Consider the following 22,088-nt stretch of genomic DNA (forward strand, 5'->3'; position numbering starts at 1 on the left):
GTCACACCTAGAGGCAGGTGTGACTTAAGTGGAGAGGCAGGCTGGGCTGCAAAAAAAAGTCTAAAATTCTTCTCCCAGAACTAGCAGTAAAAGCCAAACTCTCTTCCCACGTCACATTAGTTTTCTAGGGCTGTCATAACAAATCACCACGAACTTGCTGGCTTAACAGTAGAAATTCATTCTCTCACAGTCCTGGGGTCCAGAGGTCCAAGATCCAGGCTGTCTCTGGGGTTGCTTCCCTCTGAGGGGGAATCTGTCCATGCCTCTCCCCTCACTTCTGGTGGCTGCTGGCAGTCCTCGGCATCCCCCAGCTGGTAGATACATCCCTCCAGTCTCTGCCTCCACCTTCACATGGCCTTCTCCTCTGTGTCTATGTCGTCTCCTTTTCTGTCTCTTCTAAAGGACACTCGTCAACGACTGCATTTAGGGCCCCCCTCATCCAGAATGGTCCTTACCTAATTACGTCTGTAAAAGCCCTTGTTCCGGATAAGGTCACACTGAGGCTCTGGGGGGACAAGTCTGTTTTGGCGGGCCACTGTCCAGCCTACTACATGGGGACCGCAGCAGTGACTGCCCTGCACCAGGTACACAAAGCAGGAACAGGTGAGGGTGGCCAACGGTCCTAATTTGCTCAGAACTATCCCAGTTTTCACACTAAAAAGTCCCGTGTCCCAGGAAAGCCCTGCGGCAGGCCAACTGGATGCTTGATCAGTCTAGTGTCGGCTCGGAGAGACGCGGGTTTATAATGTGGTGTTTACAAAGGAGAAATTAAAACGTCAGGTGAGGAGAGGCTGGAGGATGGGCGGGGACCCCTGGACCGATGCCCCAACCAGTTCAACCGTCAGATCTGACCCCCGTGGGCTCTGAGTGATGACTCGGACCTTTGCACTTACACAGCCATCCTCACAGTGCGCTTGTGCACACGGCTTCTTGCATGACCAGGGGAGTGGGGGCAGGCAGGATGTTCAAGGGGCCATGCTCAAGGGCCTCATGTCCCTGCCTTCACGGTCACTCTTGACGGATCTTTACAGTGATGAGAACGAGCTTTCAAATCTTTGTGGAGCAATAAGAAACTTTGCTATAAGAAGGACCTCGAAATGCACCCAACAATCAGCATCAGGGCCAGTCTCCTGAATTCTTTTAAGCTCTGTAAAAATGTGTCTTATGACTCACAAATATCTGTCACTCCACAACATGTAAGCGGTCGAAATATTTATTCTCACCCGAAACCTGAGGAACACAAGAACTCCTTAGCACCTGCCCTTGGGAACACCCTTGGAGCGGCTGCCTCCGCCACTTCTCGCCACTGTGACGCGGGGCACTTACAGGCCACCCCTAGAACCCACTCTTAGCTGGTTCTCATACACGGCTGAGCAGAGAAATCATACACGCCCGTCTGCAGGTAACGCCAGCTGAGCTCTTCTGCACACACCAACCGTAAGAAATGAGAGTTCGGAAAAGAGTCCATTTGTCTCCGAGACTGCTGCCCTGAGAGAGGGTCCCCCCTGCCCCATCCATCAGCCCTCTGCTCTGGGCTGCTCTTCTCAGTGCAGGTTTCAGGAAGCACTAACGGCACCGGTAATAACACAACAGCACATCCCCCGGTGTAACAGCTTTCTGAGTTCTGAGTGTGTACACTCCTGGCTGAAGGTCAACGCTGTGGCCGACTGGAGCAGCGAAGGCAGCCACAGAGAGGTGAAGACAACGGGTATGGTGTGGAGGTGGCAGGGGCAGGAGGTCTGTGTAGAATTAAGTGCCTATCGTGAGAGTTGGGCATTTTGCGGAGACCCAGCAAATTGAAATCAGACCCACCCACTCGGTGCACTGTGGGCAGAAACAGGAGGAGAGGATGATGTCCCCGAGGAACCTGTCCCTCAGTCAGATATTAATAAAAATAGTGACATTTAATGAGGATTACGCCATGCCATGAATTTTCGGTCATTACACATAACAGTCTAGTTGCTGTCATTGTACAGAGAGAGGAAATCAGAAAGTCGCAGGCTCACATTCGCACAATGATGTGGTGGTAAAACGGGGGTTCTAATCCCGGTCTGACTCAAAGCTCATTCTCCTCCTACCAGAGTGTGTGCCAGGGACTGCAAGGGTGGGGCCGGGAGCCCTTTACTTGAATAATAGGGGTAAAAACAAGCTCCTTTCCAAAACTGTTATGCCAGGTTAGAGTCCTGCCACTCCCACTGGCCCACACCCCTCACCAACACTTGGTGATGTCAGACTCACGGCTTTGCCAATCTGGCTGAGATGAGACGGTACCTTATTCTGGCTTTCATTTGGAGTTCCTAGCTTCTGAGAGTTAGGCACCTTTTCACATGTTTTGTAGCTATTCCTTCCTATTTTCTCTGAAATACCTGTTCAAGTCCTTTGCTCATTGGCAATGGAATCATGCCTTTTAAAAAATTTATTTGCAGTATTTCTTTATATACTCTGAGTACTAGTCTTTTCTCAGTTATATACATTGCAAACAACTTCTCTGAGCTTGTGGGATTTTGTTTTTGTTTTTTACCTTCACTATGATTTTTTTTAACTGATGTTCTCAGTTAAATGCAGTCAAATGTATCAGTCTTCAAGTTCATGGTTTATGCTTTTTGTGTCTTCTTCAAAAAGCCACTCCCTATCTCCAAGGTCATAAAAATGCCTTCTTATATCTTTGCTCAACTGTTTAGAGTTTGCTGTTCACATTTCAGTCTTTAATCCATTTGGAATTAATTTTTGGTATGCGTTGAAGTCAGGGACCCAAGTCCACTGCCACCATCCTGTATGATTTCCACACGGCCTGGAACCACTCATTGGCTAAGCCAAGTCTCCCCGTGCACAGGCTGGTTTCTGGCTCTCTATTCCGTTCCACTTGTCTGTTTCTCCCTGTGCTTATGCCATACTATCTTCACTATTTTTAGTTTATGATAAATTCCCCTTCTCTCTCAACTCCTGCACATAAATTTGAGAATCGGTGCATCTTCCCCAAGAACTCTGTTGTAATTCTGAGTGGGACTGTGCTGGATCTTCAGAACACTCAGCAGAGAACTGGCATCTTACAATATGGCCTCACCCCGGCATGAGCATCCTACAAGCTCTCCATTTATTTAGAATTCTTGATGTCTTTTGAAAAAAAATTTTATAGTTTCCTCCATAGAGGGTTTGTGCATCATTATCAAACTATTGGTGAAGTAAATAAATACAACTTAATTTGGTATACTGCCTTTGTATCCAGAAACCTTGATAAATTCTTATATTAAATAATTTATTTGTAAAGTGGACAGGAGGTTGACTTACAAAATCAGATCAGTGAATACAATCGGGCTTTTTTTTCTTTTTTTAAGGAAAATTTGGCCCTGCCCAGTGTGGCTCAGTTGGTTGGGCATCGTCCTGCAAAGTGAAATGTCGCCAGTTCGATTCCCGGTCAGGGCGCATCCCTGGGTTGCAGGTTCAATCACCCATTTGGGGTGCGTACGAGAGGCAACTGACCAGTGTTTCTCTCTCACATCGATGTTTCTCACCCTCTCTATCTCCCTCCCTGTCCCTCTAAGTAAACAAAATCTTGGGGGGAAAAAAGCACAATAATTTGAAACCAGCTGGCAGGAGACCAAGAGCAGTGATTTGCATTTTCTCTGCACACACCGTTGACAGGGCACAGAGAAGCACCGCGGTGCGCTAAGTTCTCTCCTCGCCCCTGAAAGAAGACACGGCGAAGGGGAACAAGCACCACATGCACGTTAACTACCCACACGTGTGTCAGATTACTGACACACGGAACAATCCACCGTGAGCAAGGCAGTGTGCTTTATGTACACTGTCACCTCTGAGCAGACCAATGACAGTGGAAGAAAGGAAAAGAAAAAAACTGCAAGGACTGAGTGTCTCTTTAAAACTGAGGTCAAGAGCTTAGCATTCTTTGAAGATGGACATTATAATGCAAACGCCGGGCACTGCTATTCTACAACACGAGGATGTAATGAAACACATCTTGGAGAGAGAAACAATGCGCTATTGTGTCTAGCAAAGTTTGGGCCAAAATCTCCGTTTTGCATGTGTTTGTGTTTAGAGAAATAAATCTGCCTTAACAATTCTTTAATCAGTGGCATAATAACTTAGAAGCCGCCATCTGCGAATTTAATCATCTAAATACTGGAGGGGCGGGAGGGGGGGGGAAAGAAAACTGACGCTGATCCTGAGGGAAAAGCCTCAGCAGAAGAAAGCGAAGCCAACGCGCGCAGACCGTGGCTACAAGAAGACAAAGAAGCCAAGCAGCCCCTTCAGGTCACCAAACCAGTTACTTAGCATTATGACCTCTGTTAACGAACAGTACGTCTCTTTTTTTTTTTTTTTTTGGCAGGTGGAGCTTTGGGATCACCCAGACTGGTTCAATGACTGATGCTTGATTCTAGGAAGAGAACCCTCCATGAAAATTATTATGTATTTTGGGGAAATAGGTCTTACAAGTCACGTGTCTCCCAAGGGGTCCCAGAAGCCTAATAGTCTGTCAGCTCTTGGGCCAATTAAGCTGAGCTCCTGAGGGCAGGACGCAGATGAAATCAACATCAGGGCTGCGTCTCGGCCTCCCGTCCGCTGTGCCCACCCTCAGTCCTAGCACACACTCAGTATTCCATCTGTGTTTGCGAAACGGGTGTGCATGTCTTTGGAAAGCCCTTGATTTACACTCTGAGAAACGCTCACCAAAGCATGTCAGTCCATCAGGCATGCTAACCTTACTCCTATAGAGTGGGAAAGAAGTCCTAAAATGCCAAGCACCCAAACCTAGAGCCTGATAGGGCAACACGACAGAAGCATAACCTCAGACGCAAGCCCCTCCATTTTCCCTCCAGACTGGAGCAAGCAAATGGAGATGGGACCCCACGGGTAACTCAGGGGAATGAGGTCAGAAGCAGGCACACATTATGAGGGCCCAGGCAGCCTCTCATCACTGTTAATAAAAGGACCGCCTGCCCATTAGTGATCCCCTACCTACGGGGCTGCCAAAGCCAGGACCTGCACATCTGCGGCAGGCTCCTGAAGTTCCCTTGTCATAACATCCCATCGGCAGCCTGCCGCGGGACACTGACTAACAACAGCAAAGGGTGATAAGAAGAAGAACAAAGAATACTTAGAGTATTTGCTTTGTGGCCAATGCGGTTCTGCTTTAACACACACATGTGTATGAATGAATGCGATGAGGGTCTCTTCCTGACTGAAGCCCAAGCGCTGGCTGGAATGTTACACTGGTGTGGGTGTTGCATGTGCCTACAAAATGAACATCTGGCTTCCACCCTTCCAACAATTCCACTTCGCTTCCAGAGTGAGACTCCCGAGAGTTCCCGTTAGGAAATTACCCCCTCACTAGAGACCGTACCTGGAAAAGAAATTAAAAAGTGAAGCCCAGGCAGATGTTTAAAGACTTTCCCTATGTCTCCTAAGAGCCAACGAGGAAGTAAACGAGTCGCTCTCACCGAGGAAACAGAATCGTACAGGAAGCAAAACTGCACAGCAAGTCATCAACGCTAGCAGCCCCTGGTCTTTCCTTCCATCAGTGACTTTGATGGAGGCTGGGATCTCCTACGCCCTCTACAATCTTGTGCAGTTAGGTGTATGTATTACGTGGGAGGAAGATAAGACTCCCCCCAAAGACGAATAAGAATTCAGACCAATCTGCCTGTCAGCATGACAAGCAGCAGTAACGCTGTGCCCCACCTGGAGTATTTCGTGCCCCAGTTCAGAGATGATATTTGAAAAATGCTGGCCACACTCATCAGTGCCCAAAGCAGGACATGGCAAGCTGCCGTGAAGAAGGAAGATTGGAATGTGAAATCCAGAGATGATGGGTGGCCGCCAGATTTCAGACTTTGCACATAAAGCCATCAGGAAATCCAAGGGTTAACAGCTTGGATTGCGTCTGTTAGTCAACCAATCACCCGTAAGTGTTCAGGGGGAGCTGCTTCCCAGTCCTGGGCTACGTGCCGTGCCGTGGAGGACATCAGGAGACAAGTTGGCTAGTGAGCTAATAATGTAAAAACAAAAATGCTGCATCTTCAGTCCATGACCTAAATGACGCCTACCCACAGTCAGGAGCTTGGGTCTGTGTCTGTTCAGGCTGAGCACCTACCCCACCCAGGCCCAGTACAGAGGGACACCAGATGAGTAGGATGCCACCTGACGATGACTTGGCAGAGGTAGCAGATGCGTGAGAACTTCCCTCTTTCTTGCCATTCAAGGGAAGGAAATCCCACCAGGTAGTGTGAGTGAGCTGGTACACAGGCCTTGGGAGCTATTAATCAGATAGGCCTGGCTGAAGTCTCACACTGAAAACATCATGCGTCTAGAGCGCCAAAGCCTTCCTATGGGTGGTTCCTTCCAAGTCCCCAGGAAGAGTCCAGCATTCTCATTTCCTTTCTTACAGGTACCCAAATCCCAGAGAAGCTAAGGGACCTGCCTTGGGCCACACAGGAAGCTGGAGGCAGAGCTGAGATAAACCTCCAAGCAGCTGCCATGGCCCTTGGCCACACTCCGCATCCCACCCCTGGGCTGCCTGAATAACATTATGTCCTTCAGTGACAGGAGGCAGCAAGGATGCGGCCTACTTGCGGTCAGCTAGCACGGTGTCCTGATTCTGTAGGCAGAGCTTCCACTGAGCTCCATGGGGCAGGCAAAGGGCCCACTGGGAGAGGCCAATTTTGCAAGTCAACTCCACCAATGTTCTTATAGTTCATCTTCACATCCAGCTCATCAGGCCCTCCCCCAGCCCCCACCCCGCCCTACCCCACCAAAAGCAGCAGGGGGTATGACCCTTCACCCACCAAATCAGCAGCATCCTATCCCCTCCCCAACACACTGCACTCCAGCTATGCTCCACCCTCAAGAAAACTCGAGAGAAAAGTCATCCTTCTTAAACAGATCATTTTTTGTAGTCATTATCAGCATTGTAGAGTGTTTCTTAACATTACAAGAGGCTTATCACCAGGCTCCCAGTGGGTGACCTTTGCAGTCAGTTGGCCGGGTTAAATGAAAGCCCGTGGGCTTCCTGCCCGTTCCTCAGTCTCAAGGTGCTCACTTCCTTGTCCTCTTTCCTTAGAAGCCAGACAGCTACTCAGAGGAGGGTGTTTATGGTCATCGGAACTGACCCTACTCCCCTGCACATTAGTAACACTTGGGCATTCTAGTGACCAGGCCCGGTCCCTGCCCCACAGGAAGAGATGCAGTGACAGCCCAGTCGGGCCGGGGAGAGAACATACTGGAGGGCACCTGTCTTTTCTACTCAAGTGCTGTCACCTGGATAGACACTGATGGGGGCTACACACCAACCAGCTGGACCCACAAGCCAGAAGAACCGAGCTAAGAAAGGCCTTAAGAAACCCTCCAATCCAGCGCCTCCTCTTTCAGTGACAAGAAGAGTGAGGCCCAGGACAGCTATGTAACTTCTACCCCAAACTCACACTGGCTAGTGGCGGAGCGTATGGTTTATTATCTCCTCATCCATTACTGTTCCTATCACCCGAGCATGCCCCACCACCTGGGACTGCCTCGGTTTGGCAACTGGGGGACTCTTGCAATGACATGATTGACATACAGCTGGAGCATAAAATGAGGGCCACCTGTGATTTCAAAGTGGCCTCGCTTTTGCCTTTGATGCCAGGGGCCCCATCAGTTAGCCAAAGCCCAGGCAGGTCCCCACAGGGGAAAGCGGGAACAAAGACAGGTTGAGTAACCTCAGACACAGGGTGAGTCAGCAGCCCTTCCCTGCGACCTCTGCCTGGCCCTGGCCCTGACCCTAACCCACCTGCAGGCCCTGCCTGTTCTCATTCCATGCTGCCCCGAACACCTTGCTCCTGTAGCTGCTCTGCCACTGTTATCCTTGGCAAACAGCATCGCATTGTTACCCATGGCCCTGGGTCAGACGCTGGGAGAAGACACTTGGAACGAGACACCATCGCTCCACACAGAGCAGGTGGAATCTGGAAAGGGGCCAGTTGCTAATCACAGTGAGACAAACTTTCATTTCAGTCTCTGTGTTTCATGGTCCTCGTTTGTTTACCTGCTCACGTCTGCAGGTTAGCGAGGAATGGGCTTTGATCCTGCTCCAATACCAACACGGCGTGGAGCAAAGGAAGCGAGGGGAGCTAGGCAGGCCAGGAGCCCCACACAGCTCCTCAGAGGACCCCGAGACTCCTCTCCTTGCACTTTGGCACCTGCAGGTCATGGCTCACGTGGCCCAGGTGGCCCAGTGTGGTGGTTTATTTGTCTGTGATGGTCCTGCCTCTCAGTGGGGTGGAAGCCAGCCCCCTAGAAGACAGGGCCCATCTTACATCCAAGTTCACAGTCACTCCCGAACACCATGGACAATGATAACAATGAGGAAATGACAGTGAAAATGGGGAACGACAATTTAGCAGAGTCTAGAACAGCAGCCACATCAAGGTCCCTGGGACCCCAGGCCTGTATCACCTGCAGAGATTGTGTGAAGAACAGAACCCTCCAACCAACAGCCTTGATGACAAACAGCTAGTCCTGCCCTGTGCCACTGGGGACACAGCCACATGGATGTTTCCAGCCCTTCCAGCTACTGTAGAGCAAGACCAATCAGACAACAGTCCCCCTAAAGAGCAACTCAATAAGGACAAAAATTTGGGGACAAAGTAAAGTAAGCTCGTCTGTCTCTTCCCACTGGTTGAGTGGTGAGCTGAAACCATGTACTCACTGGACATGGGGGATACAAGCTGTGAACCCACACGGGACCTACACAGAGTCAAGCCCCCTCGCCAAGCACTCAGCAGGAGAAGGAAAGAGGCACTGGCGGAAGTGTGATGACTCCGAGCGGTACTGCTGCAGCCCTCGCCCGTGCCTCAGCCTCCTCCCCAACAAGACGAGACTGCTGGACTATGGGAGGGCGAAGGTCTCTTCCAAATTTAGCATTGACACCTGCCTTGAAGTGTCACGAGGATACACATGTCAGTTTCGTGTCTGCAGCGAGCAGATGTCATCCAATGCTCATGGACCCAGGCACACTAAGTGCAATTAGGATTCAACATCAAATCCCCAAATGTGGGTGATAGTCCTGGCTTGCCGCAGCGGCGAGCAGGGGTCCCAGACTTTCAAAAACTCATTGGCCATTAGGAGACAAGAGATTTTGGAGTTTGTGAATGAGAAAACTGACACTCTGAGATGTCAGATGATCTGCTGGAGGCCGCACAACTAGAAGGGCCCATCCAAGCCCAGAGGACCTCCCAGTACAGGAGGGGGGAGTTTAAGCAGCAGGGGACCAAGAAAAAAAAAGAAAGGAAAACTGACTTAGAGGGACTTTAAGTGGCTCATTTAATCTCTCTATGCCTCCCCATTTCTACTTCTCTACTTCTCAAGGACATATTTCAATCACTCACTAACTTTGAGGACCATGAAGAAGTGGGTTATGTGAAACCCCAAGAAGCACCATGTCTCCCAATTTAGAAATTGCTCCTCTGTGGGAAGAGGGGGATGAAGGGGTGGGGAGAGAGGGAGAGAAAGAGAAGAAAACATTAGAGGTGCCATCTTGTTTTTAAAAAAATAAATTTTTCGCATCCCCAGTTTTTTTTTTAATGTTTTGCTCCATGAGATGACTACATATATAATCGGCAGCTGCCATAAAGAATTAAAAATTGTAAACTAATCAGACCAGGAATGCCTCCAAAGAAAACAAATTGCTTTATTTCGTAAGCAAGCTTTGCAGCACTGTCTTGTTCTCCTTGCTCAGCACTGAGCCCCTGGTCCACCCCCCCACCCCATGCAGACAGGGGTGGTAAACGGCCAGGGAATTGCACCAAGCAGGAATCACACACAAGACAGGGGTGAGTCAAGTACTTTGGAGAGAGAGTGTGTGTGAGGATCACCAGGGCTCTTTAAAAGGCAAACCCACAAGCCTGACCATGTTTCTGATTTCCATCTAGACGGGTCTCACACAGCCCCCACTGGGAAACTCCACGTGAGGCTGTGAAGGCCTCTCCTCCAGAGGACGCTGTCTGCAGTGAGGCTGGACCTGCACCCGATTTGGGCAGGTGGGGGCAGGGATGGAGGGAAAGTTCTTCAACCTTTAAAACTGGGGAGATCGTTTTTTATTAAGAAATGTAACTGCTGTCTCAGAAGCCCAGCGCCCGAAGGGTCCAGCAGCTGCCGACCTGAACTGGACGCGAACTACATGTGGCTCCCCATGCACAGCAGCTCTTAGATGCACTGGCAGCAAAGGGCGCTGGCCCACGCGGGGCACTAGAGCAGCCGCAAGAAAAACCACATGGTATGTGCGAACTGAGATCAACAAAAGGGAAAACATATTTCCTCCCCGGGGTTCCTCTCCCCCCGCCAGAACTAAGAACCTGCCATCTTCATATGCGCTTTTAGCAATCCCACAAGTGCCTTTCAGCAGAAATTGCCCCGGCCTAGAAACCTGAGCTCATCAGTTTAGGCAGGATGCATTTCAAAACTGAGTCGTCATTCAAAAAGAATGTGTTATTTTTCCCTTAGCAAAAAGGAAAGCTGCCCCCTCCTCCCTTTGTTAATTTTCAGAGAATTAATTGCCTTTACCCTCACCCGGTAAAGCATGAGGAAATTCCAACATTTTGCTCTGGAAAGTTACAAGACCGGGTGAGTTCTGGCGCGATGTCCAGTGGAATTATTGTGTGTCTACCTTGTGCCCCACACTGCTCGTTTTGCTGCCTTATGTATGGTACACATACAACCTCTGAGTGTCTAAAACTAATCACACACACAAAAAAAACACTTAAAGCAAATGCTTTAAAAAAGTCATCTTCTCCATGAATATTTAATGATCTAGGAAATGCCTATAATGTTAAAGGAAAAAAGCAGAACTTATATAGAGTATAAGCAAAAATTTTTTAAATCATTGTATGATTTGATAGAAAAATTGAATGATCCTATAATTATTTTAAAAATTAAATTAGTGGTTAAAAAAATTGACAAAACAACCCTCACATCCAACTAGTTTTACAGGCAAATTCTACCAAATTTGATCAACCCAGTCTTACAAAAACTCAGAAGAGAAAAAGCTGCTGTAACTTTGAAACCAAACCAGACAAGCATAGTACAAGAACAGAAAATGATAGGCTGCTTTCACTCGTGAATAGAGAGGTGAAACTCCTAGATAAAATTCTAGTGTGCTTAGCAATAATAACCACCACAGCATCCTTGAGGCAAATAATATAAGAACAATGTGACATTAGAAAATATCTTAATGTAGCTCCTCCATTAATATGTTAAGAACAAAAATTATAATCACCTCGACAGATGGTTTTTAACAAGCACTTCATAAAATTCAATTCCTAGTCACAAAAATTTTTAAATATTAGCAAACTGGGACAAAAACTTCCTCCTTTAATAAAAGAAAACCTACCAAATCACACAGCAAACATCGTATTTAATGGTCAAATGATAGACACGGTCCCTTAAAAAATTTAGAACTCGTGAGGATGCCCACTCTCACCCTCTCACTCGACATGGTGCTGGAGAACCTAACCGGGCGAGCAGGTCCAGAAAAATCAGTAAGTAGGACCGCGAAGAAAGACGGTCATAACGGCGGGTAGTATATCACAGTCTCCACAAAAAGAAATCCAGAGACTCCACGAAGTGTTACACTTAAAGGAGTTCGGCCAGTTTGTTGCGTTGCTCATTAATGTACAAAAATTTGTTAGAGAAAAAAAAGATAAGGAGCTACCCCTATGAATGGGGTAGGTTAGGATATTTTTGGCATGACATTAAAATCATAAAGCATTGAAGAAAAATAGACATTACTGCTGTATGACAATATAATCACAGATTAGCAGAAGATATTTGCAGTGAATCTAACTCTGTAAAAAGGGTTAACACAGCAGACCCGAGATTGCCCCCCTGGAAAGGCCTGCTTGCAGGGTGGGCCTTGGTTGGCACCTGGGAGCCTGGATTCAGGAGGGCTCCCCCCATCCCCAGAGCTGAGCAGCGTGGCTCCCTGGGCCTAACCTGGTTGAACAAACACTGTGGCTTATGCCTGACACCGGCGTTCCCCCTGGGAGTCTGGAGCTCTGGTCCATGCTGGGCAGAGGGTGCCTCTGCGACCAGCCCCCAGTGGAAACCTTGGGTGCAGAGTCTCTAACGGGCTTCTCTGGTGGACAACAGTTCACACCTCTCACAATTTGGGGCTCAAGGACTTTTGGAAGCTCGCACCTGATTTCCTCTGGCCTTCGCCCCGTGGGCCTTTCGCCTTCGCTAATTTTGCTCTGTGTCCTCTTGCTGTGGGTGTGACGACGTGCTGAGTCCTGTGTTGTGGAACTGTGCGCTCCAAACCCAGGGAAGCACTGCCCCTGCGAGTGGTCTTGGGGACCCCCGACACCAGAACCAACAAGGACCTCCATTCAAACCTCCCACAATTCAGTTGCAGTAACTGATATGAAAGGGCAAGCAGTACAATAAGAGAAATGGACAAAGGAAACAATTTTTAAAAGGGAAAAATGCCACAGATAAGAAAACTATGAAAGAAATGCTCACTCTCACTACTAGTCAGTGAAATGCGAATGAAATAAAGACACGCCCTTTCACTGTCGTTTGATTGAGAAAACCAGAGTGTGAAAATACAGAGGGGCTGTGCCTTCGTGGAGGAACCACTTTGTGGAAACAACCTGGAGACAGCTAGTGAAGCTGAGGTCGAGTGTGGCCTGCGAGCCAGCGTACTACATGAGCAAGACACGTGTGAGGCGGTGCACGTGCAAGTCTCGGACAAGGATATTTTGGTTTGTCTTCCTTTTTATTGGATTTATCGGGGTGACACTGGTTAACAGAATTATACCGGTTGCAGGTGCACAGGTCCACAGCACATCACCTGTACACCGTACTGTGCGTCCACCACCACCGATGCCCCCCTCCCTCTCCTCACCCCTCCTCCCCCCAGCAGTCCCCACACCGCTCTCTCTGTCCATGAGCTTTTTTTCTCAATCCCTCCCCACCCCACCTGTCAGCCTGCTCTCTGTGGGACAAGGACATTTACTGCCTCGCCTGTAATACTGAAGAGTGGGAGATGAAACCTCAGTGTCCACCACGAGAGAAGACAAAACCTCAGTGTCCACCAGGAAAGGAATGGCCGAGTGAAGCACGCAATGGTCATCCATTAGAAAGTTTAAACTAAATCAGCAGATAAATCTTGAAACTACCATCAACAGCAATAAGTAAGTTTTCAAAGGATATGGAGAGTGTGCTACCCCTGGGAATAATTCTAAAGCACACAAAACACACAGCATTACACTTTGCTAGTATTTAATACTCCTGCATCCGAAGCTATGCAGCCGTCCAGGAAGGCACAGATGAAGCTGCTTTCCCTTATCCCCAAGGAAGAATGGGCAAAGGAAGATGGCGGAAGTGGGGGGCCTTCAACCCCACTTCCTGTAGATTTAGATATTTGAAACATTTCGTAATTTTCAAAAACTGGTAGACATTTGGAGGATAACGTTCAACCTAGATCTTTTAGGTAGGAAAATAGGATTTCTTCAGTTTCTCAATGTGTAATGTATAGGTGCACTAGTCAAGGTTGCCTTCAGCCCAAATGTTGCTATTATTCTACCCTGTCCGGTACAAACTCTGAAACAAGTGACCCCTCCCAGATCGGCTCTGTGGATGCTAAGTTCAATTGTCATTGTTCAAGGACAAGAATCTTGTTCAGCCATCAAAACTCATCTTGTTCCATCCACGTTACAGACCTTTGCGGCTTCCTTGGTCCCTCCGGCCCTTCCACCTAAAGCAAAGTCTCTGCCTTTGTTCTCATCACAAACATCTCTCTCCATGGTAACCCGCAGGAGTTTCTCTGGACTTATAATATCTCCACAAAGCCTTCTTTAATAAAAAAGGGGAGAGGGGGAGAATAGCACATATTCAATTTATTCACATCCCAACAACTGGTTTCCACTTGGGGTACAGACTGACACTTGATTTCATTGACATGCTGTACTGTGTTTCATTTCCACAGGACAAGTTATGTCAGAAATACGGACAAATATCTCAAACAGAAAGGAGAAGATAAGCAAATTCACAAAGCAAGTTCAGTTGCAGCTACTGTGAGGGAGAATCAGCTCAGAGAGAGACTTTATGAGAGCATTTCCAACACAAAAACGAGGAAGTGCTGTCTAGCCCTGGACCCCTGCCCCGCAGGGCCCACGGACATTTCAAGGTTATCACAATTCAGGTCTGGAACAGCGGAGCCCGGAGAAGCAAGCAAGGTTATTTGCTAATCGTTAAAGATGAGTGAGTCGGTAAGTCTTGTCCCACGTTCAAGGGAAGAGCCTAAGTCCAGTCTTTGGCCAAGCAAATGTGAAAAGGAGCCTCTAGAACGGGCATGGCAGCCACAGCAGAATCTAGAGGAATCTGACAAACCTCGAAGAGAACTTTTTTAAAAATCTCACCTGAGAATATGTTTATTGATTTTAGAGAGACACAGAAGGAGAAAGAGAGAGAAGCTTTGAGGTGAGAAATATCGATTGGGTGCCTATTGCACACACCCTGAACTTGGATCAAACCTGCAACCTTTTGGTGTACAGGACGATGCTCCAGCTAACTGTGCCACCCAGCCAAGTCCTCAAAGAGAATTCTGCCCCCCTGCAGGCAGACAGGTGAATGGAAAGAGTGCCCACGTCTGCCGTGATGAGCGATGCCCACTAGTCCCCAGTCCCCTGAAGGCATGCCCCCCCCCTGCAGAGGGACCCCATCCCCAACCAAGCCAGCGCTCCTAGTAATACTGTTGGCTTCCCAAGCAGGTCACAGCGTCCCCATCCACGTGCTCAGGAGTTTGGGGTATAGAAGTGTACCACCAGCCTTTTAACCCCAGGGAGACAAAGCTGTAGGCCTCAGAGTCACCCAGGATGGGAAGACAATGATGAGGCCATCTGCAGGGCACAGCGGTCCTGGCAGGGTTGGTGGGGCGACAGACAGAAGCGGGTTTCCCTTATCTTCCCGGCGCTCCATGAGACCGAGCACGGGACCCAGGCTGACGAGGGCTCCTATGCCCTGTGCACATCTGCTGTGACATCTGCGCAGGGCCGTTCAGGAAGGTACACAGTGCGGAAGGAAGAAGAGCAGAGCTTTCTGCGTGGTGTGGTCATAAAATACACGGTCCACACAGAGAATCTGCCTTCTGCCCCCCTTTCTCCTCCAAAAAGGTGAGTTTTACTTGTTCTGGGACAAGGAGCCTGCCCTATATCTTAAGGGGTGGCTGATGTTTCTTCACTGTGGTTTTCTTACTGATTTTCATATTAAATCCGAAACCCGATATCCAGCCTTCAGGGACCTGCCAGCTGCCTCCCCGCTACTGGGGCTCATACACCACCGGCCCCCAGCCCAGCTCCCCCGCCCGGTGAGGACCACCCTGCACTCCCGACCCCGGGCTCTGCTCGTCCACAATGCTGCCTCTCTTCTCGCTCCATCGACCCAGCCTGCCTTAAAAATTCACTTACTGGATATTCCCCCCCATCAACCACATTTTTAAATATTCACCAAAACCCTACACAGCCTCAGTGGCAGGCACAGCAACAAGCACAGAGAGAAAACCATTCCTACTCGGGAGCAGTCTGCCTGTGTCCCTGGTCCCCCACCCCCCACACCTGTGTCCTGCATCAGTGTCAACACGCTGACACACGGCATCTTTAGGGTGTGTGTGTGTGTGTGTGTGTGTGTGTGTATGTGTGTATGTGTTCTGCCCTGACAAGATTTTCATGCACCATCTATTACTATAATGTCTCCAAAGCACCCAGCACACAGCCCTGCTCATGGTGGAATGCCTTTGCCCTCTACCCGTAGTGAAGGGCCCACACTTCTGTTTCGTGATGTTTTGATAGTCACGATATTTAACAAGTTTTGTGACATGGCTGTCTGTCCATCGCAATGATAGACTACGCGTGTAGGGTGGGGAGGAATGTCTGTCTGCCTGCCTGCTTGTCTTCCCACTAGAATATAAAAACCAGCCTGCATCCTGGTGAGGGATGGGGAGGCTGGAGACCCCCTGTGCTGCATCTGGTGTTAACCCTCTACTTGCTGGTTGTGTGGTCCCAGAAATCCTAGAGGGGTGGCTGGGTGCTGGGGGTGCTCAGCCTCAGAACAGCAGCTATTAGGCACCATATGTTGCAGAATTCCGATATTTGACAACCAGTGTGGCCCTAGGCATGCGTGCCACTAAAGAGCAGCCCTGGGCTAATGCCACAGGAGATGAGTAATGAGGACAATGGTATCACCCGAGGACCCTGAACAGCGGAGCTACTTCAGACAAGGACGTGTCACTTTTCAGCCAAGATTGGCAAAAATTTTAATGTGATGTGAAAAGTGTTGGCAAGGGAGAAACAGGATGGATGTGTCCATTGGAACGACCACTGTAGAGAGCAATGTGGCGGTAATGAGCAGTCCACAGCTTGACGACTCCGTCTGTCTGTATACATGCGCACCCCCAGGAGAAATTCCCACACTTCCACTTTGGTGCAAAGGAAGACATACTCGAGAATGCACACAGCAGTACTATGGGTAACAGAAAAACCCTAAATCAGAGAAGCCGGACAAGCCGGTAAGCCTCACGTTTTCACAATGGAATACAATGCGGTAGCGAACACTATGCGTGGATGCACTTGAATGAATCTCCAACACAAAGCATTGAGTGAGAAAGCAAACCGCAGGAATCATGCACAAGATGACATTTATGTATTAGGTGACTTATGACAAGATGACTCAAGGCAGCACGGAGGGTTACATTGGTTACCTAAATACCTAGCTAGGAAATGTGCACAAGTCCCTTGAGAAGTCGCCACTTTCAAGGAAGAATGGGAGTCGGAAAGAGCACAGAGAGCCTCAGCTACATTGTGGTCGCTTCGGGTGTTTAAAATAAAATGGAACCTGAGGCGAACAGGGCACCATGTAAAAATCTCATAAATGGGTGATGTTATTTCTCAATTGTTATCTGTAGGAACTATTTTAAAAATAACCATGAGCTTCAAGATGCTGTTGTAAGTCTAACAAGCTTTTTGTGTGTGTCGCGGGTGAGGAGAGACATTGCAGACTGGGGCGAAAGCACGAGGAAAGGCACGGAGGAACTAGACTACTGTGCATGGATGCTCAAGGGAAAGCTCCTAACCTCCCCCCTGGAGCGGCTGCAGTGGAGGCTGGCAGGCCAGGAGTCAGGCTAGAAGGCCACCTGAGGAATGTGGCCCGAGTTTGCGCCATGGACAAGGGGAATCCCGCAGAGCGACTCCCCAAAGCGAATGCCACTCTGACACTGCCCAGCAGAAGAGGACAGCAGCCAGAGCCACCTGGGCCCAGAGTGCATCTGTTGTGGCTGCTGTCCCCTGAACCTGTGGCAGGTCCCAGGACTGAAGAAGAGGGCACAGGGTGGGTCACTGTCTCCTGAGGCTGTCATGGTTGAGGTCTGGGGACAGCTTTCAGCGAAGCCCTGGACTGTGACCTCCAGGAGACCTGGGAGCCCCCTCCTGATGTGCCTGCTGCCTCCCCACCCCTCTGAGCAGGCCTGCACAGCTCCCTGTCCCACTTCTTCTCCAGCCTGGAGCAACCAGTGTGGGACCACATGCCTCGAGCCAGCTCGGTCTCTGCCAAATGAGCATCTAAAACCTGTCTGCTGTCCTCCCTGCACCTGGGCGTCCTCAGGCTTTGTCATTGTCCCCAGCTCCCCTCCAGGTTCTTGCCACCAGGGTCATTCCACCTCCTGGCTCTCGCTTCTCTCAGTGGGATGTCACCCCAAATCTCTCAGGGCCACACTAGGAAGTACGACCCTCACTGGTAACAAGGGAGGACAGTCCCCACTACTGACCACTATTTCCAGACAGGAGTGTTCCCCCACCAGGATACAAACTGGCGGAGGGTCAGCGGTGTTCCGCTGCCCAGTCTGGATGCCCTGTCACACCAAGGACAGGGAAAGGTGGCAGTCCAGGTAAGTTTGGGCAATCTTTCGCAGCAATTAAAATAAAATCTGTCTGTTGTTTCCAATGATAAAAACAACTTATTATCTTTTACTTACGTACCAATATGCAACATACTGGAAAATTTTTTAATTGGTACACAGTTTGAAAAGAATTGCCCTCTATGATTTTTGAATATTTAAGAAGACAAATGTTTTTGTGACTTTCAAATAAAGATTTCCTTGTTTGCACAGAAATTCGCAGATTCCCCTGGAATGATTCAAAGTAAAGCACTCTGTTCAAAAGATAGACCTGCCAGCAAATGGGCGGGGGGAGATGTGTTGGTTTCCAAAAAGCTGAAAGAAGTTAACTGGGAGCATGAAAGCTTTTCTACCATGATGTTTACAGGTCCCCGGGTCCCACTTCAGAAAGAAGCACAAGTCACCAGGGCAAGATTTCCCAAAGCCAGGGAAGCAGGTCCCCACAGCCGCGCGGTGACTGGCACTGTCTCCCACCCATGGCTTCCTGGGTGCTGCAGAAGCCCCGTCCCCGTGATGAAAACTCCATCCAGATTGCCTCCAGGAGCCCAGCGGCACCTTGAAACTGGTGGCAGGAGGACAGACGTGCTAACAGAGAAACAGGAACGAGCCATCTGTCCACAAAGAAGGGAGGTTGGCCACCCGCATCTGCCACCAGCTCAGGCCAAGGGTGGACTTCAGAGGTGCATGATATGACACCCACCCATGGGTGGTGTCCGTCTCTGTCCAGGTCCTGGTGTCGGCAAAGGACACAGCCTAGGCAATGGCTTGGGAGGAAGAAAGAAGGAGGGAGAGACGGAGGGAGGGAGGCAGATAAGCATCCAGCCATTGTGTTATTTAAGACACCACAACCCTCATTTCAAAGGAACCCGGCTGCTCCGCGAGCCACAGAGGCCCCTGTGGCCATCAGCACTGACCAGGGGCTCCAGTCCCATCTCTACCTTGGGTAACATCGGGTAAATCAGCGCACTTCTCTGTCCCCCATTTTTGTATCTGCAAAGCAGGTGTCCAGTTATGTGATCTCACGCACTAGTCAGGCAACACGTGGGCGCCTGCCACATGCTCCTAGGGACACAGGCCGGCCGCTGCCCCGGAGAGCCAGCGCTCCCACCCCCACCTCCAGCACCGAGGGTTCTGTATCACGCTCCTTCGTTTCTGCCCTCCAGTGGTTTTAGGGTTAGGTTGTTTTTTTTTTTTTTTTTTAACCAAACATAAGAAAGTACAAGGAAAAAACAGATACTGTGTGTTATACAAAGCAAAACTCTTTTCAAGAAAGCCCATTACACCAAACCTCTAATTTAGGAAACAAATTGAATGCAGAACTGATTAACACACAGATTTACACAGGAATTCATTTCAAGGTTTCAAATCGTTTCAAATGACAAATGGTTCACATAGTAATGATTATAACGCATTGAGCATCAGTTAGTCATGTCCCGGGCATTGTGCTAAGCTGTTTCACATGGAACGTCCTTTAATTTCAACAAGCCTATGACTCCAGGAACATCTCATCCCCTTTATAGCTGCCAGAAGCTGAGGCTGAATGAGCTCAAGACTACAGTGCCCAAAGCCCCACCGTAAATGACGGCCCCAAGCTATGAAGTCAACACTCACATGCTTAACTTCCTCACCGGCTCACACCTTGTCCTTAGGCGGCAGTGGTGGGGTTTGGGAAAGGCCACCAGAATTTTCTTACTTAAGGACCCAAACCCCTACACAAATGACAAAGCCTGCACTTCACTCACAGGCCTTAAAACTGCACACCTGGTCCCCAGGAGCACAGCGACTGCTGGAGGCTCGCTCTACTGTGCTCCCATCGTCTTTATTGCGAATATCACAGCACAAAGCCATTCGATGCTCCCAGTGGTCAGCCCTGCAGAGAGAGGTGCAGTAGTGCCCCCATGCCCTCTGGCAAAGGAGGGGACCAAAAAGACAGTGGTGATTTCTGCGGACAGGAGTGTGGGGGAAGCCAACCTATCCCCTTCAGGGCGACTCTCACGTCTGCGGATGGGCTGAAGGGCTCACTGGACCGGTGGAGGGCAGTGCATTTCAAACAAGCTTTCATTGTCTTAGAAACACCTAGTAGCAGGCTGGTGTTAGGGGCCGGGACAGGAGCTGCCCTGCTGAGCTCACACACGTCAGCCACTCCCAGAGGAACCAGGGGCTCACAGCTGCACAAACCAGAGCCCTCTTTGCACTGCAAGCCCCCCTAGAGGACCTCCGACCTGCAAATGGAAGCGCCAGAGTGCTGCTGTGCCTGGCCCAGGCCTGCCCACACGTGACCCAGGAAGCACTGCAGTCTCAAAACCTCCCAGCCTGGTCCTCCAGCTCCCAGAAACAAGGGGCTGCAGCCAGGAGGCCCTGGAAGCTGGGTGGTTCCCATGTCATGCTGGACAAGGCAGAGCTCCACACCCAAGCTTACCCAGGGCTGTGACCCTTGGCCATGAGTGATGAGTGACGAGTGACGAGTGACGAGTGACGTGTGTGTGTGTGTGTGTGTGTGTGTGTGTGTGTGTGTGTGAGAGAGAGAGAGAGAGAGAGAGAGAGAGAGAGAGAGAGAGGGAGAATGAATGAATGAATGAATGAGAGCACCAGTGTGGACACCCCCAGGCCTGCTAGGGTGCTTTTAGGTACTATGTTATTGGGCCCTAACTTAAAAGCATCAAGCAAGAGTTCCAAACTTCCTCCACCGAGGAACAGGGAAGGGTGCTGAATGGCCATTTTTCAGTGCCCAATTTTCCATTAAACTAACAGTATTTATGCCATTCACAAACTAATACATATTTATTGAGCCTGGCACTGTGCCAGACACCACACAATCATCACCTCCGTAAATCCTCACAGCCATCCTCCGAGATACTGATGATACTCAGATTCCCGTTTTACAAAGAAGAGAACTATGGCCAAGAGAGGAACTGTTATGGGGAGTACATGTCTGTGGGTGTTAAGGGATTTTTTTTTTTTTTTTTTGATGTGGTTAAGGAGAAAGAAAAGTGGCGGGTGTCGAGTCGGATCTTTGCTCCAGCTGAACACACTCCAAAGTGCTCCTGAGACTCAACGTACACGTGAACGCCCTGGGTGTCCCAACACAACGCAAATGTCATTTCTGCAGCCCAGGGTGGGCCTGGGACTCTGCCCTCCGCAGGGTTCAGCCCGATGACGTCACGCTGTTCGTCCTCAGACTGCACTTGGAGTGACAAGGTATCATGGAAGGAGAGCGCGGAAACTCACTTGATTTGAGAAATTAGGCCTAACACGAGAGGTTTCCACGAGCCCGTGATTTTTCTACAAAGCAGGGTATTTCATGGTCCCTGCGATGCTGGGTATAACTGAAGAGCAACACATTTATAAGGCAAATCGTACACAATCATTCTTTTCCTTCTGGGCCTTTGGAGCCTCCTGGAGGACGGGAGTGTGTCCTAGTCATTGCGTTCTGTCCAGGGCCTGGAATGGTGGTGACGTTTACTGAGTGACTAAGAAATGCTGGCTGAGACGGGCTTCCATAACCACATCCATGTGCCCAAGCGAGAAGAAGATGCAAATCAAGCAAACCACAGACCTACGATAGGGCAGGGACAGCAAAAATATCCCAACTTAAAGCAAATGCAGATGGAACCGTGATGCCTGCCTGGTGTGTTAGGTTGAGCAGAGTTCTGAGGCTTCACTGGGGCTCAGTGAAGAAGAATCATTCCCCAAACCAGCCATTAACATCCAACATGACTTGGAAAAGTGTAAAATCACACCCTGAATTTGCCACTGTTTTGAGGTCAGGATCTTCTCGAGTCTAGATAACAAAAGGGGGTAAAAGTAAACATAGATTTTCTCCATAATATAAACAATTAAATTATAATTAAGGAGTATTATCTCCTAAATACCATAAAATATGTTTGATGTTTGTAAGAACTAGAAACTAAGTGGGTGCCTTCTCTCAATAATATTTACCTAATTCAAACTTCTACTTCTCTTTCTAGGAAAGTCTTCCACACGGCCCCACCTGTACTGAGTACCTCAAGTCCTGCAAAATTGCCATTAATTACACCCACTTTCTCCCGTCTCCTGCTTGACAGACTATTTGGCATCCAGAACCTCCAAAGCCATGTCCTTGTCCCTCTTCAGAGACTGTGAATTTGAGGAAGACATTGCAACCTGGCTCATG

The 22,088-nt window shown here is 49.2% G+C and overlaps 1 protein-coding gene across 2 annotated transcripts in view; it reads right to left on the reverse strand.

The window, feature by feature from the left end:
• Positions 1-22,088, reverse strand: part of KIF26B (kinesin family member 26B) — a 397,293-nt gene that overhangs the window by 296,208 nt on the left and 78,997 nt on the right. The window lies entirely within an intron of this gene.

The sequence above is a fragment of the Desmodus rotundus genome, chromosome 10 (genome assembly GCF_022682495.2).
Source record: "Desmodus rotundus isolate HL8 chromosome 10, HLdesRot8A.1, whole genome shotgun sequence".
In the NCBI taxonomy this organism is placed as follows: Eukaryota; Metazoa; Chordata; class Mammalia; order Chiroptera; family Phyllostomidae; genus Desmodus; species Desmodus rotundus.